Raw genomic sequence first — 15,049 nt, forward strand, 5'->3', positions numbered from 1 at the left:
TACCTGTTTTATGTCCTTGCAGCTGCACAGCAAGAAAAGCAGGACCTTATAGAACTTACAAACTATGTTTACAAGGAATTGGGAGGATAGATAAGGTCTGCTGATCACAGAAAAACAGGCAGTTAATCTTTTCTTTAACCCTGGTTTTGGGGGAGGGCACACAAGGAAAACTTACAGCTAAAATTATCGCTGTTTATAGCTTTCTTGGGGAAGAAAACACATAAGCAAATCGTGGTGTTAGGAATATTTTAAGCATATACCCTCAATATTATTTATCCAGAACTGCAGTAAGTCCTGATGCAGGAAATGAATGAGTTTTACAGTTTTCTAAGCCCTTACTTGACCCAGGAAGCCCAGCTGGCATCACCTCTCACTTTCAATTGCATCTCCTATAAAGTGCAAGTTTTTATTATTTTTATTTTTATTTTTATTTATTTATTTATTTTTTTTTTTTTTTTTTTTTTTTTTTTTTTTGAGACGGAGTCTCGCTGTGTCTCCCAGGCTGGAGTGCAGTGGCGCGATCTCGGCTCACTGCAAGCTCCGCCTCCCGGGTTCACGCCATTCTCCCGCCTCAGCCTCCCAAGCAGCTGAGACTACAGGCGCCCGCCACCACGCCCGGCTAGTTTTTTGTATTTTTAGTAGAGACGGGGTTTCACCATGTTAGCCAGGATAGTCTCGATCTCCTGACCTTGTGATCCACCCGCCTCGGCCTCCCAAAGTGCTGGGATTACAGGCTTGAGCCACCGCGCCCGGCCGTTTTTATTATTTTTAAAATTTAATTTTAATTTTTTTTTTTTAGAGACTGGAGCTTGCTACGTTGCCCAGGCTGGTCTTGAACTCCTGGGCTCAAGTGATCCCCTCCTACCTCAGCCTTTCTTTTTTTCTTTTTTCTTTTTTTTGAGAGAGTCTTGCTCTATCACACAGGCTGGAGTGCAGTGGTGCGATCATGGCTCACTGCAACCTCTGCTTCCTGGGTTCAAGTGATTCTCCTGCCTCAGCCTCCTGAGTAGCTGGGCTTATAGGCATGTACCACCATGCCTGGCTAATTTTTCTACTTTTAGTAGAGACAGGGTTTCACCATGTTGGTCAGGCTGGTCTCGAACTCCTGACTTCGTGGTCCACCTGCCTCAGCCTCCCAAAGTGCTGGGATTACAGGTGTGAGCCACTTCACCTGGGCTTTTTTTTTTTTTTTTTTTTTTTTTTTTTTTTTAAGACAGGGTCTTGCACTGTTGCCCAGGCCAGAGTGTAGTGGTGCAGTCTTGACTCACTGTAACCTCTGCCTAATGGGTTCAAGCATTCTGCCTCAGCCTTTCAAGTAGCTGGGTTTACAGGTGCCTGCCACCACGCCTAGCTAATTTATGTATCTTTAGTAGAGATGGGGTTTCACCATGTTGGACAGGTTGGTCTCAAACTCCTGTCCTCAAGTGATCTGCCTGCCTCGGCTTCCCAAAATGCTGGGATTACAGTTGTGAGCCACCATACCCAGTCTCCACCTCAGCCTTTTGAGTAGCCGGGATTACAGGTGCATACCATCATATCTGGCCACTGAGCACAAGTTCCCTATCCCACTCCCTTTTTTCCCCCGTTTTTTTGAAGATAGTCTCACTCTGTCACCCAGGCTGGAGTGCAGTTGTGCTATTATGGCTCACTGCAGCCTTGACCTCCTCGTCTCAAGTGATCCTTCTGTTTCAGCTTCCCAGGTAGCTTTGGTTACAGGCTTGTGCCACCATTCCTGGCTTTTTGTTTGTTTGTTTTGTTTTTTTGTAGGGACAGGGTCCTACGATGTTGCCCAGGTTGGTCTCGAAGTCCTGGGCTCAAGTGATCCTCCGGGCTTTGCCTCTGAAAGTGTTGGGATTACAGACATGACCCACCATACCTGGCCTCACGGAGCACAAGTTTTAAAATTTGAAATTCACTGTACTGGTTTTTCTCCCTTTATGGTTTGTGCTTTTTATGTCAAGTTTAAGAACTCTTTGCCTAGTTCTACGTCTTGAAGATATTTTCTCATTTTTTTCTTCAATATTTTATCATTTTATGTTTTATCTTTGTGATCCATTTTGAGTTAATTTTTTATATATGTGTGTTTAGGATTCCCCAAGGCTTCTCCTAGACTCAATTGATTTTCATAAAGAATCACAGAACTTAAAGTTGTTACACTTATGGCTATGGTTTGTTACAGCTAAAGGATACAGATTTAAGTCAGTGATGGAAAAAGAAGCAAAGGACAGGGTCCAGGAGACACCAGGCCCAAATTTATAGTTGTCCTATCACTGTGAAGTCATATGCACAGAGTTCATTTCTTCCAGCAGTGATGTATGAGAACATGTGGAATACTGAAAACTAGGTAAGGTCAGCTGAGCTCTGTGGTGTCCACGGTTTTTTGGTAGGTGGGTATGTAGGTGTGGTTGACTGCCCTCATGGATGACCTCCATCTGCAGCCCTCCAGCTGATGCCATTTGGTCCAAGGCCCCCACCATTAATCACATTATTAGCATAGACTATATGGAGTGGCCTAAAACCTCCAGGTAAAGACTTTCTTACTAGGCTGGACATTCCAAGGGCTTAGAAGTTACATCCTAGGGAGCTGGGCAAGGGCCAAATATTTCTCAGAATGTGCAAGGTGTGGGAAACCCAGACTTGCTGAGTTAATTAATCCTTATTGCACAGTGTGAGACATAGACTTGAGGTTTTTTTTTTTTTCCCTATTTACTTTTTGGGTAGAGTTATTATGTCTACTGTATCGTTTTTCAAATTGTGTTACCTCTTCTAGTTTCTTTTCCTTTCTATATAAGCTTAGAATATTGAAGTCTGGGTATTTGGTTAAAAAAAGGAAAAAAGAAAAAATAAGCTTAGAATAATCAAGGTACTGGAAGTAAAACTCATAAAAATTATGAGTTTGTACAAAAAAGAATACAAAAAAATCTTCCTGGGAATTCGATAGGAATTTTGTTGTTTGTCAGACTGGGGAGAAATAATGTCTTTTCTTGGTGAGTTTTCCAGTCTGTGAAGATGGTGTCATCTCCATTTATTTAGATTTTTTATTTTGCTCACCAGTGTTGTATAGTTTTTAACATACATTTTCTATACGTACGTTGTTAGATTTACACCTAAATATTTTATGTTTTTGGAGTGATTGTAAATCATATTATATTTTCAAGTTTTGAGACATAGAACCCAGAAATAAATTTAGAAATGCATTTATAATATAGAAATACATTTGCTTTTAAGAATATAAATTTATCTGTTTGTCTGCCTGTCTGTCTGTGTATCTATCTATCTGAGATGGAGTTTCGCTCTTGTTGCCTAGGCTGGAGTGCAATGGTGCGATCTCAGGTCACCTGTTTATATTTTCTTAAGGATTTTTTTCTTGTGTATCAATAACGAATATTGTCCTGTAGTTTCTTTTTTTCTTTGGTACTCTCTTGATATCAGGGTTAATACTATAATACCTTTATAAACGAATAGGGAAATGTTCTCTCTTATTTTTTGGAAGAGATTGTATAGAATGGTGTTGATTCTTTTTTATACATTTGGTAGAATTTTCAGTGAAATACTCTGGGCCCAGATTCTTTTTTTTTCTTTCTTTTTTTTTTTTTTTTTTGAGACACAATTTTGCTCTTGTTGCCCAGGCTGGAGTACAATGGTACGATCTCAGGTCACCACAGCCTCTGCCTCCTGGGTTCAAGCGATTTTCCTTCCTCAGCCTCCTGAGTAGCTGGGATTACAGGCATGTGCCACCACGCCTGGCTAAGTTTTGTATTTTTAGTAGAGACTGGGTTTTGCCATGTTGGCCAGGCTGGTCTTGAACTCCTGACCTCAGGTGATCCACCTGCCTCGGCCCCCCAAAGTGCTAGAATTACAGGCGTTAGCCACCACACCTGGCCAATGGGCCCAGAGATTATTAATTTTTGAAATTTTAAAATTATGAAATCAGTTTCCTTAATAGTTATAAAGTGTTTCAAATTGGATGAGTTGCTTTTGTTTTTTAGAGGAAGTGGTTGATTTCACCTAAATTTATGTGTGTAGAATTGTTTATAACATTCTCTTATTATTTGTTAGATGTCTGCAGGCTATGTGGTAATGTCCCCTGTTTCATTTCAGTTACTGTTTTTTTTTCTTTCCTTTTTTTTTTTTTGAGATGGAGTTTCACTCTTGTTGCCCAGGCTTGAGTACAATGGCGCGATCTTGGCTCACTGCAACCTCTGCCTCCTGGGTTAAGCGATTATCCTCCCTCAGTCTCCTGAGTAGCTGGGATTACAGGCACACACCACGTTGCCTGGCTAATTTTTGTATTTTTAGTAGAGACGGGATTTCTCCTTGTTGGTCAGGCTGGTCTCTAACTCCTGACCTCAGGTGATCTGCCCACCTCTGCCTCCCAGAGTGCTGGGAGTACAGGTGAGCCACCATGCCTGGCCTCTCATTTCAGTTATTGTTAGTTTGTGTCTTCCTGCCTTGTTTTTCAGTTTTGGTAGCAGTTTGTTGATTTTACTGATCTCTGCAAAGAACCATCTCCTGGTTACATTAATTTTCTCATTTGTTTTCTGTGTTCAATTTCAGCATTTCTGCTCTTTGTTAGTTCCTTTTTTTCTACTTGCTTTTGGTCTGTTGAACTCTTCTTTTTTTCTAGGTTCTTGTTAGCAGATTAGATTACTGATTTGAGAGTTTTCCACTTTTAAAATATGCTATTATAAATTTCCTCTCAGAACTGCTTTAGCTGTGTCCCACAAATTTTGATATTTTATATTTTCATTTTAGTTCAGTTCAGTGTATTTTTTGTAATTTACCTTATGACTTCCTCTTTGCTACTCAGGACTGTAAGTGTGTTGTTTAGTTTCAAAGTGTTTGGAGATTTTCCTGCTGTCTTTCTGTTATTAATTTCTAGTTTTTCCATTGTAGCTAGAAACACTTCATGTGATTTCAGTCCTTTAAATTTGTTGACATTTGTTTTAGGGCCCACCATATGGTATATTTGATATATGTTCTATGGGTACTTGGAAGGAATGTGTATTCTGCTCTTGTAGTGGGGGAATGTCCTATAAATGTTGATTAGATCTTGTTATGTTGAGTTCTGTATACGTGATGATTTTCTGTCTAGTATTTCTCAGTTGTTGAAAGACGAGTGTTTAAAAATCTATGTTATTATAGATTTGTGTATTCTTTTATTTCTATGTTTTTGCTTTATGTATTGCAGCCACATTGTTTGGTGTGTATACATTTAGAATTGCTATTACTTCTTGGTGGATAGGCCTTTTTATCATTATATAATGTCCCTCTCTGTCTTTGGTAGTTTTCTTTTCTCCTAAGCTTACTTTATTTGATATTAATATAGCCAACATGCTTTTTTTAAAATTAATGTTCACATGGCATATGTTTTATATCCTTTTACATACAACCTATCTATATTATTATTTGAGGTAAATGACTTCTAACGGCATGTAGTTGGGTCATGGTTTCTCATCAATCTTCTGTACCAATTTCTATCTTTTAATTGGTACATTTAGACCATTTATATTTAATGTAATTATTTATGTTAATACTTAAGTCTTTCTATTTGTTCTCCATTTCTGTTTTCATTATCTGTCTTCCTGTGGGTTACTTGAACATTTTTAGAATTCCATTTGGATTCATCTGTGTTTTTGAGTGTCTCTCTTTGTGTAGTTCTTCTAATAGTTGCTTTAGGTATTTTTATATACATTGCTCTTGGTACATTAGATATACATATGTATCACAGTTTACTGATGTTATTTTACCAGTTTGAGTGGAGTGGAGAAATCTTACCTCTTTTTATATCCCTTTACCCTCCCTCATTTATAATAAAATAGTTTCACATATTTCCTCTACATATATTTATAACCACATCAAACACCCATCAAACATAATTTAAGAAACTCAGGAGCAGAAGGAAAGCCTATTTTATTTATTCATAATTTTGTTTCTTGTGTTTTTTCTTCCTTTGTGATGTTCCAAGGTTTCTTTTTTTATTGCTTCCTTTCTGTTTAGAGAACCTCCTTTAGTCATTCTTCATTCTTTTAGGTCTCCAATGACAAATTATCTTAGTTTTCTTTTAACGGAGAATGTCTTGACTTCCTCTTGATTCTTTGAGGATAATTTTACTGGGTACACATTTCTAGTCTGACACTTCTTTTCTTTTACCACTTGAAAATATTTTTCTACTTCCTTTTGACCACTGTGATTTCTGATAACAAATCTGCTGTCATTTGAATTGTTTTGTGCCCTCCCTCCCCCGTTGATAAGTTGCCGTTTTTTTTTTTTTTTTTTTTTTTTTCCTGGCTGATTTCAATATTTTTTTTGTTTGTTTTTCTTCAGTTTTCAGAAATTTAATTATCATGCGCCTTTGGGTGGATTTCTTTGGGTCTTGTAGTTGAAAGTGATGGGGCACTGTCTCCTTATTGCCAGGTGGAGATGTAAGTCCCAATTTCCCACATGGCCTTTGCTGATACTTGAGGGATAAGGAAGAGCACCTTGTTACTGCTGGGTAGGGGTGGAAGTCAGAATTCCCAGGTTATCACCACTGACACCACAGTGTGGGTTGCCTTATTATTACTCAGTGATGGTGAAAGTCCTCAGTCTCAACCAGGCCTCCTCTGATACCACCTAAGGGTAGAGGGGAAGGGGTGTCCCCATATTGCTAGACAGGAGTAAAGGCCCTGTCTCCCTATTTGACCTTCTTTGATACTATTATGGTGGCACTTTTAGGGTGTTTTATTACAGCCTGGCAAGTTTAGAAGTCTAGGTACCCCACTTGGCTTTTGTTAGCATGGGTGTAGGTTCCCAAAAGATAAAATTAGTGTTAGGAATTTGATGAAGAGCTTGAGCTGCATTTAAAACCTGCTATTACTTGTTATAGTTATCTGTACAACCTTGGATAATTTCGCACTTCTTTGAGCCTCACTTTTAAAATAAAAAATCTCTAAATTGGAGATAACTCTATGTGTGGTGGTGATTTAATATGATGACTTTTAAATAGCTTAGCACAATTTGCATCATTATCATTGCTTAAGAAGTGATTCTTGTTCTCCTTCCTTGCTCCCTTATGTTTTCTTACGTCTCTCTTCTCCATTTTTTTTCCCTAGAAATGTTTCCTAACTGACTTATCTGAAGTGATATTTCTATTGCCACCCTCACAATTTTGTGCCCGCTGCTTTATTTTGGGTTCGCCTATTGTTTGTTTCATAGGACAGGAACTGGTTTGTACTGGGTGTTCAATTTTGTTGAATGTAACAATGAATATGTAAACTCTCAGTTAAGGTTCCTGTTTCTACCTACATTTTTTTTTTTTTTTTTCAATCCTGGTTTTGAACCTGGTATTTCTGAGGTTGCAGTGTACATTCTTCTGTTCTGCTTCAATATTTAACACCCTTTGTTTTCTGTTGTCAGGAATTGTGTTCTAATCTCTTTCGCTTGATGGTCTCATATTGTTCACTGGTGTGGGTTTCTGTGTGTTTCTGTGTTTTACTTTTTGTCATTTCACTGGGTCTTGGAAGGGAGGGAATATATGTGTGTATACTCAGGCAGTGATCTTGAACCAGAAATCTTGTCATATAGGTGTAAGTGAAAAAGAAAATGAAGAGAAAAAGAACTTAGAAAGAGATTGTCAAACTTGTCCTTAATGCCAACTACTATTATGTATTTCTTCTCATTTTTCCTGATTTATAAAGGTAATACACATTTACAAAAGCATAAAGGTGAACATTGTTTTAAAAGCAAATTCATATTTCAGGTATTATTCATGGATCTGAAAAATTTGACTCCACATAGAATTATTTTGAAAAATTATATGGAGCAAAAAAAGAAGTCTCCCTTTATTTCGTTTCCTTCTTTAATTCTTGCTTTTCAAGAGGTCGCCAGTGTTACTAATGTGTTGTATGTTCTTCTAGACCTCTTGCTGTTCATTTATTCACATACACATAGGCTTTTAAATAAACTGATCATTCCATACATGTTTTATGATTTGCTTTCTTTTTCTAAAAGATCTATATATTAGATTTCTTTAAAAAATAATTTTTATTTTGAAATGATTCACATAATCTAATTCATACCACCTGAAGTTCCTAGAATTAGTTTATTCTCCAAGGAGATTTAGCCATTAAGGTAAGCTTAGGATTAGGTTTGATCTCCATGGGCATTTAAAGAAGTAAAGAAGGCTTTTGTGGGGGCCTTTTTTCTGTGTTGGAAAGAACACACATAATTAATAAAAGTCCTGCCAATTTATGGTATGAGCCAAACAAATCAGAGAATAAAACAAAAACCTAGAATTTCTGTTCCACCATTTGGCAAAAATACCTCCATATACATACATACATGTTTATATGTATAACACATTTCTGTAGCAGGCATATTAACTTAATTTTTAAAAACACATGCATATATGGACATTTAATATGTGATATAAAGATAGCATTTTAAAGCAGTAGGAAAATATTAGGCCTGAAAACAGTGGTAGTAGATCTCTACCTCAAACTATAACAAATTTGAGATGGAATAAAGAGCTATTGATTTCCTTTAAAAATCTAGGAGATATGAGATTAATTTTATATTCTTAGGTCAGAAATGTTCTTTTTTTTTTTTTTTTTTTTTTTGAGACGGAGTCTCAGTCTGTCACCCAGGCTGGAGTGCAGTGGCACGATCTTGGCTCAGTGCAAGCTCCACCTCCCGGGTTCACACCATTCTCCTGCCTCAGCCTCCTGAGTAGCTGGGACTACAGGTGCATGCCGCCACGCCCAGCTAATTTTATGTATTTTTAGTAGAGACGGGTTTCACCGTGTTAGCCAGGATGGTCTCGATCTCCTGACCTCGTGATCTGCCTGCCTCGGCCTCCCAAAGTGCTGGGGTTACAGGCATGAGCCACCGTGCCCGGCAGAAATGTTCTTAAGTCACAAAACATTTAATAAAAATTTAAAGAAATTGAACATTGATAAAAGATACAAAATAAAAAAGACACATACTGGAAGCAAATGTTTGTAATACAGTTGACAAGGAAATAGAGTCTCTGGTGCCTAAAGAGCTCCTGTAGGCTGTTCTGTCTATAGAGCAGCCATCCTTTTATTCCTTTACTTTCTTAATGAACTTGCTTTCGCTTTGCCTCGTGGACTCGCCCTGGCTTCTTTCTTGCATGAGATCCAAGAACCCTCTCTTGGGGTCTGGATCAGGACCCTTTCCTGTAACGTATTTCTGGCAACCATAGAAGGGACTACACTTGCAAAACCCCTGACCCAAAGGCTAACTTTGGGTAACTGGTGGGATCCAGTAACATCTTTCTGTCCTCCGTGGAAGCGACTATACTGCAGAAACCCCTGACCCAAAGGCTAACTTTGGGTAAGTGGTGGGATCTAGTAACATTTTTCTCATGAACCACAAAAGGGACAATATTGAGACCCCCCGACCCAAAGGAAACAGACTGAAGCACTGATTGGACAACTTTGGGTAAGTAGCGGGGTACCTGGGTAAAGATGGGATTGGGTTAGAGGCCCAATTTAGGGGAGTTAGAGTGTCTCCTAAGACAGAGTAGGTTAGAGGCCCCTCTTAATAAAAAGCAAGGGTGCTTGACCGACCTTGGGTTAGAGGCCCAACTTAGGAGGGTTAGAGGCCCCCTCATCACTATTGGATGTTAACTGCTATTCTCTTTGGATTAATCTGCCTTGTACTCTTTGCTATGGGTGGCAGGATTAGGCATGTACAGGATCGTGGGACACGGGAAGCTTTTTCCTCCCTAAAAGGGGAAATGAGAGCTGATGAGACTGGCTGGAAAAGATTCCTTTGGTACTGAGAAGCAGCCGCCTGAACTTTTCAGTGTTGCATTGGGTGGGTCTTTCTCTGGCCTCCCTAAGCTCTTCATCTTCCCCACCCTGCCATAGGCAATACTTTCCTTCTCTACTTTTCCTTTCCTATCTTTTCTATTACTCAGGGTGACCATCTTGCCCAGAGACCACGTGTTGAAACTCCAAGTTGGAGTTTGGATTAAAGATGATGGGGCCCATTTGGGGGCAAATTTAAGCCTTGCCAGTTTGATATTGGGTGCTAAGCAGAGTGGCTAATGTCTTTGTTTTATCACTTGTATTTTCCTCTGGCCCGAACGAAAAAAAATAATTTTCCTTTATGATGCGGCTTGGCCCCCATGGCTGTGGTGCTACAAGCTGGATCACTAAAGCTGCTCAGGGAAAGGAAACTTAGAAGCCTGGCATGCCAGCAAAAGGGTAAGAATTTCTTACCAGTCAGATTTCAGGCTTCTCTCTCTCTGTGCAAATGGTTGACTGAATGCTAAAAAAAAAATAAAAATTAAAAAAAAATCAGTGTTTATGAAGTTTTGATTAATGCAAAAAATAATTCTAAGGCTAGTCTTAAGCTAGTGTGCTATGAATTTGTTTTTCTGTGTTGAGGGGTACTTCAGGATAAAACACAGGCTTAGAACACCTGTAAGCCCGCTTTTCAAGAAGACCCAGCAAGCTGGTCAGTAACAAACTTGGCTGCAGGTCTCTGAAACAAACAGAAATACTGGATGAAGTCTCCACCTTGTTTTATGTCCTTGGGAGCTTGGCCGTGTAACCATGTGGCAGTATCCTCTGTTTTCCTCATGAAACTCCAGGAATTAAAGCAGATGGATCCCTCTCAGAATTAAAGGCTCTGTTCTGTTTTGCATTGTGTTATCTGACGGTTTTGAGTTTTGGGGGTATTAGAAATTGCTTTGCATTATGAGAGAGCTTTGGTGTGTAATAACTAGGTAGGAAATATGCTTTAAGGGACAGCTGATAGTAGTTAGGGAGGGGTACTTGACTCTTTGCACACTTGGATCAGAGAAGCATACTCTTGGCCACCTGGAAGATAAGGAAACATCCCTACCCCACACTGGGAGATGAGACTCCCATGAGGGATGGACTGATGACAAAATGGGCTGGTTGCCTTTGGGTTGCCTTGAAGTGAAATGCAGAGTAGAAGCAAACTCCTGTACTGTCTTCTCTAGTATTTCTCTCCTTTTGGGGATCCAGGAACCAGCATAAAATAGCACCCTTAATTTTGGGGATCTATCTTTGCCTTCAACTGCTTATTTGGCCCCAGAAACGCATGCTTTCCTGGCCCTGTTCCTTCAAGGGCTCCACCTTGAAGCCAGTAATCCACTTATGAAACTGGTGATGAAAAATGTTACACATGCAGAATCTTCTGTCTGTCCATTTATTAATATGTGTTGTATGTTTATAAAAGAGCTCTAATTGCTTAGAAAAATAAGAACTTAATATTTTTTCAGAAAAATGGAAACAAAAATGCCTTTTTGTTCACGTGACTTTAGTAATCTTTTGGAAATAAAGACAGTTTTAAAAATTATTGGTAAAATATCTTGAAAATGTAGACATTTGGTCTAAATTAAGGTCAGTATCAGACTTGCTAAATGCTTTAAGGTTAAACTGTTTCTTTTGGAAACAGTTCAATTTACCTGCCGTAAAGCCATTAGATTCTAGATAAGGCCTGGGGACATGTAGAGTTAGCCACGCCCCCTAGCTCTGTTGGAGAGTCAGCTCTTATCTGCAGTTGTGCCCGGTGTGTCCTAGTAACACAAAATTGCTTACTAACCAGGGTTTTCACCAAAAGTAAAAGTCAACATTGTAACATGTAATTGAGACTATTGAAGAAACAGTTCTACATGCAAGGTGTCTAAGGAAAGTAAAATGTACTTTTGGTAAAAGATTATAAGAAGGCATCGGAATGTGGATTTTTTGCCTAAAGAGTTAAATAGTTATTTTAAGTTAGAATAAAGCTAAAAGTTTGAACAGTTGTGGATGGCGTGAAAAAAATTGTTAAGAGATTCTGTGTGTGAACATATTGACTAAAGTTAAAGGGGTATTATTCAGTTTTTCCGTAAATTAAACATTGGAATGAAAGCATAACAGGTTTTTCTTGGAGCACTAATCTGCTTTTTCACAAAAAAATGTAAATGGTTATAAAAGGTTTATAAGAATCTTACCTTACAGTCAAACTGATTAAGATTGGATAGACATAAAATTTTATTAAGAATTGGGTTTAACATTGATAGGACATTAATATAAAGGTGAAATTTGGCTTATTTGGTGTAAAAGTCATACAGGACGCATTATTATCAAATGTAAAATGGTGTTTTGCTTTCTTTGGACTGTATTTGCACAAATGTGTTACTGGAATATGTTCCAAAGTTATGGGAAACTCCTATAATTCTAATATGACTTAATGTATGTTATTTATAATTGTTATGTGAAATTCTGTATGCCACAAAATTAACCAAATTTCCTTATCAATTGTGGCTTTAATAGTGGCTAGCCTAAAACTTTTTACTACCCACAGACAATTGTCTTGTTTTAGTCCTCTTTAGAAGGCGGTTTATAATCAACTATGGAACTCTAGCAGGTATTCTTAAGTGCAGGTTTTCTGATAACTTTGGAGATTATGATATCAGAATAATGGAAAAAACTTTCAGAACTCTCAGAGCTAAAATGTTCATAACTATCCAACAGAAGTTAACGACATGGACTAAACTGAAGAAGTCTAGTCTTTTTAACTTTTCTTAAAACATTGCTGATCCTTTGTTTTGTTTTTCAGAGTCAAGAAAACTTCTTTTAAGCTATTTAAAGGTTTTAACAGTTGCGTGTACTCCTGTGAACAAAATTTGGAGCATATTTATTTCTCTCTACCTGATTTCTCCAGAATTTGGAAACTAGTTGTGAGTATTCTTAACTTAGAGCAATATGGTTATTTGCATAGGTGCAATAAGAATCTGTTTTCTTTTGTAACAGGACACAATTGGATAAATTGGTTATTTTACCAAAGCTTTGACTGGAATGGTGTGTTTTCCTTTAAGAAATTAAACTTGACTTATAGAGCCAATTAAAGCCCCTTGGGGAACTGGCCTCATTCCTTGCCTACACAGTCCCTGTAAACAGGGTTTCAGACCTGTGGTAAGTAAAGAATGTCACTTTCTGTCAGGTCCAGGAGCTGCAAGTTAGCTTGGGACCCCAAGAGGAGAAGAATTTACCCAACTTATTGCTATTTGAGGGTACAAACCCAAGGCTGGGCTTGGCTTTAAAAAAGTCTTATCTGGGGCTGGGTGCAGTGGCTCACACCTGTAATCCCAGCACTTTGGGAGGCCAAGGTGGGCAGATCATGAGGTCAGGAGTTCGAGACCAGCCTGGCCAACATTTTTAGTATAGATGAAACCCCATCTCTACTAAAAATACAAAAAATTAGTTGGGCGTTGGTGGTGGGCTCCTGTAATCCCAGCTAATCAGAAGGCTGAGGCAGGAGAATCGTTTGAACACGGGAGGTGGAGGTTGCAGTGAGCTAAGATTGTGCCATTGCACTCCAGCCTGGGTGACAGTGCTAGACTATATCTCAAAAAAAAAAAAAAGAAAAAAAAAAAGTCTTATCTGAAATTCCATCTATGGAACAGAGTTCCATCAAAGCCAATTTAAAAAGAGCTTATATAAAAAATAATTATTCTTGCTGCACTTTATACAAATAATCAGGCCAAGTATTATAAAGCAAATCGGTCTTACTATAATTTGTATTTAGTAAAAATGAGAAACTGGAGAGGGAAATACTATGTTTCAAAAACTATTGTACACTTGTTATTAAATTCTAGTCTCCATTGTTTTTAAGTTTGTTTCTGCAGTGTAGGCTAACCCTGCTTATTCCTGTGAACCAACCACGTGATCTCTTACTGCTCAGAACAAGTGGGATGGGTAATGTAAAAATCTGAATCAGTATTCTAATTCTGGGCACATTGCAATCAGCTAGCAACCCCATATCAGCTTGGTTTCAACAGTTGTCCTGTTCATGGAAAACTTTCTAATTTGGTTTTCTTGGAATAACTTTACTTATTTTGCTGTACTCTTGTGGAATATATCGCTGTTATACTGTTCGTCTGGGAATACAGGACAAGCTTACTGAATGTTTTCTTAAACATATTATTTATTCGATCATTGATTTATGCCAGTATAGACTATGTCGATTTGTTTTTTATTTTTGATTATGACTCAGTAATAATATTTTGTTCAAATTTTGCCATTGAGAACTCTTTCAGGTTTGTTCCGGTGACACTTTGACATGGACACCACCCAGCCATCCTTTTGTTTTTTGAGCACTTCCTTACTTTCAGGTGCCACAAAATGCTCCATGTTCATCTTAGTTTCCTACCTTAGCCCTTGAATCAATCATTTCATCAGTGAGCTCTGGTTCTTTTTATTGGAGAAAGGTATTCAGAAACCAAGATCTGGATGCCGGACATACTTGTTATTATTGGGATGCCATTGCTTTTAGGCCCTTTCAGAGGACAGGGCTAGGTTATGCAGGTATGTATACTAGCCTATAATACACATATATCTAGAACTGTTTCTCTGTTTATTCATCAGTATTAGTATTGAGCTAAACAGGAATTCCTTCTAATGTCTTTGACTCTAATTCAGACAGCAGGATTTATGTTAGCCCTTCTCCCTTGCTTATCTGTAACTTCCCTCTCCAACAGTTAGAAGCCTCCCACCATCTACCATCCATTTACTTGTTTACTCGGTCCCCAGTATATGTGTATAAAGCAGATTCAGAACTGTTAACCTCTATTCCCCTGTATTAGTTTCCTAGGGCTACTGCAACAAATTACCACAAACTAGAGGACTTAAACAACAAAAACATTTTTTTCTCACAGTTTTGGAGACTCTAAGGTTCAAAATGAAGGTGTTGGCAGGACCATGTTCCCTCTGAAGGCTCTAGAGAAGAATTCTTCCTTGCCTTTTCTAGCTTCAGGTGCTTACTGGCAGTCCTTGGTATATTATTCATTGGCTTGTGGCACCATAACTCCAGTCTTTGTCTCCTTCACATGTCCTTCTTCCCTGAGCTTTCTGTCTTTATATCTTTCTCTTTCCTTATAAGGATACCAGTAAGTGGACTTAGGACTCACCCTGTACCAGCATGACCTCATTTTACCTTGGATTACATCTGCAAAGACCCTATTTCCAAATAAGGTCACATTCACAGGTTCTAGGGGTTAAAATTTTAATGTACTTTTATGGAGAAC

At 38.3% G+C, this 15,049-nt stretch overlaps 1 protein-coding gene across 11 annotated transcripts in view; it reads left to right on the forward strand.

Annotated features, from left to right (window-relative positions):
* CEP85L (centrosomal protein 85 like) overlaps positions 1 to 15,049 on the forward strand; it is a 239,010-nt gene that overhangs the window by 90,989 nt on the left and 132,972 nt on the right. Inside the window, exon 2 of one of the 11 annotated variants that reach the window (XM_050786410.1) lies at positions 12,583 to 14,330. The exons of 9 other annotated variants lie outside the window; for them this stretch is intronic. The gene's annotated coding sequence lies outside the window, so the exon portion shown is untranslated. The remainder of the gene's footprint in view (positions 1 to 12,582; positions 14,331 to 15,049) is intronic. One more of the 11 variants, XM_050786411.1, reaches the window with a different exon arrangement.

This window comes from Macaca thibetana, chromosome 4 (assembly GCF_024542745.1).
Source record: "Macaca thibetana thibetana isolate TM-01 chromosome 4, ASM2454274v1, whole genome shotgun sequence".
In the NCBI taxonomy this organism is placed as follows: Eukaryota; Metazoa; Chordata; class Mammalia; order Primates; family Cercopithecidae; genus Macaca; species Macaca thibetana.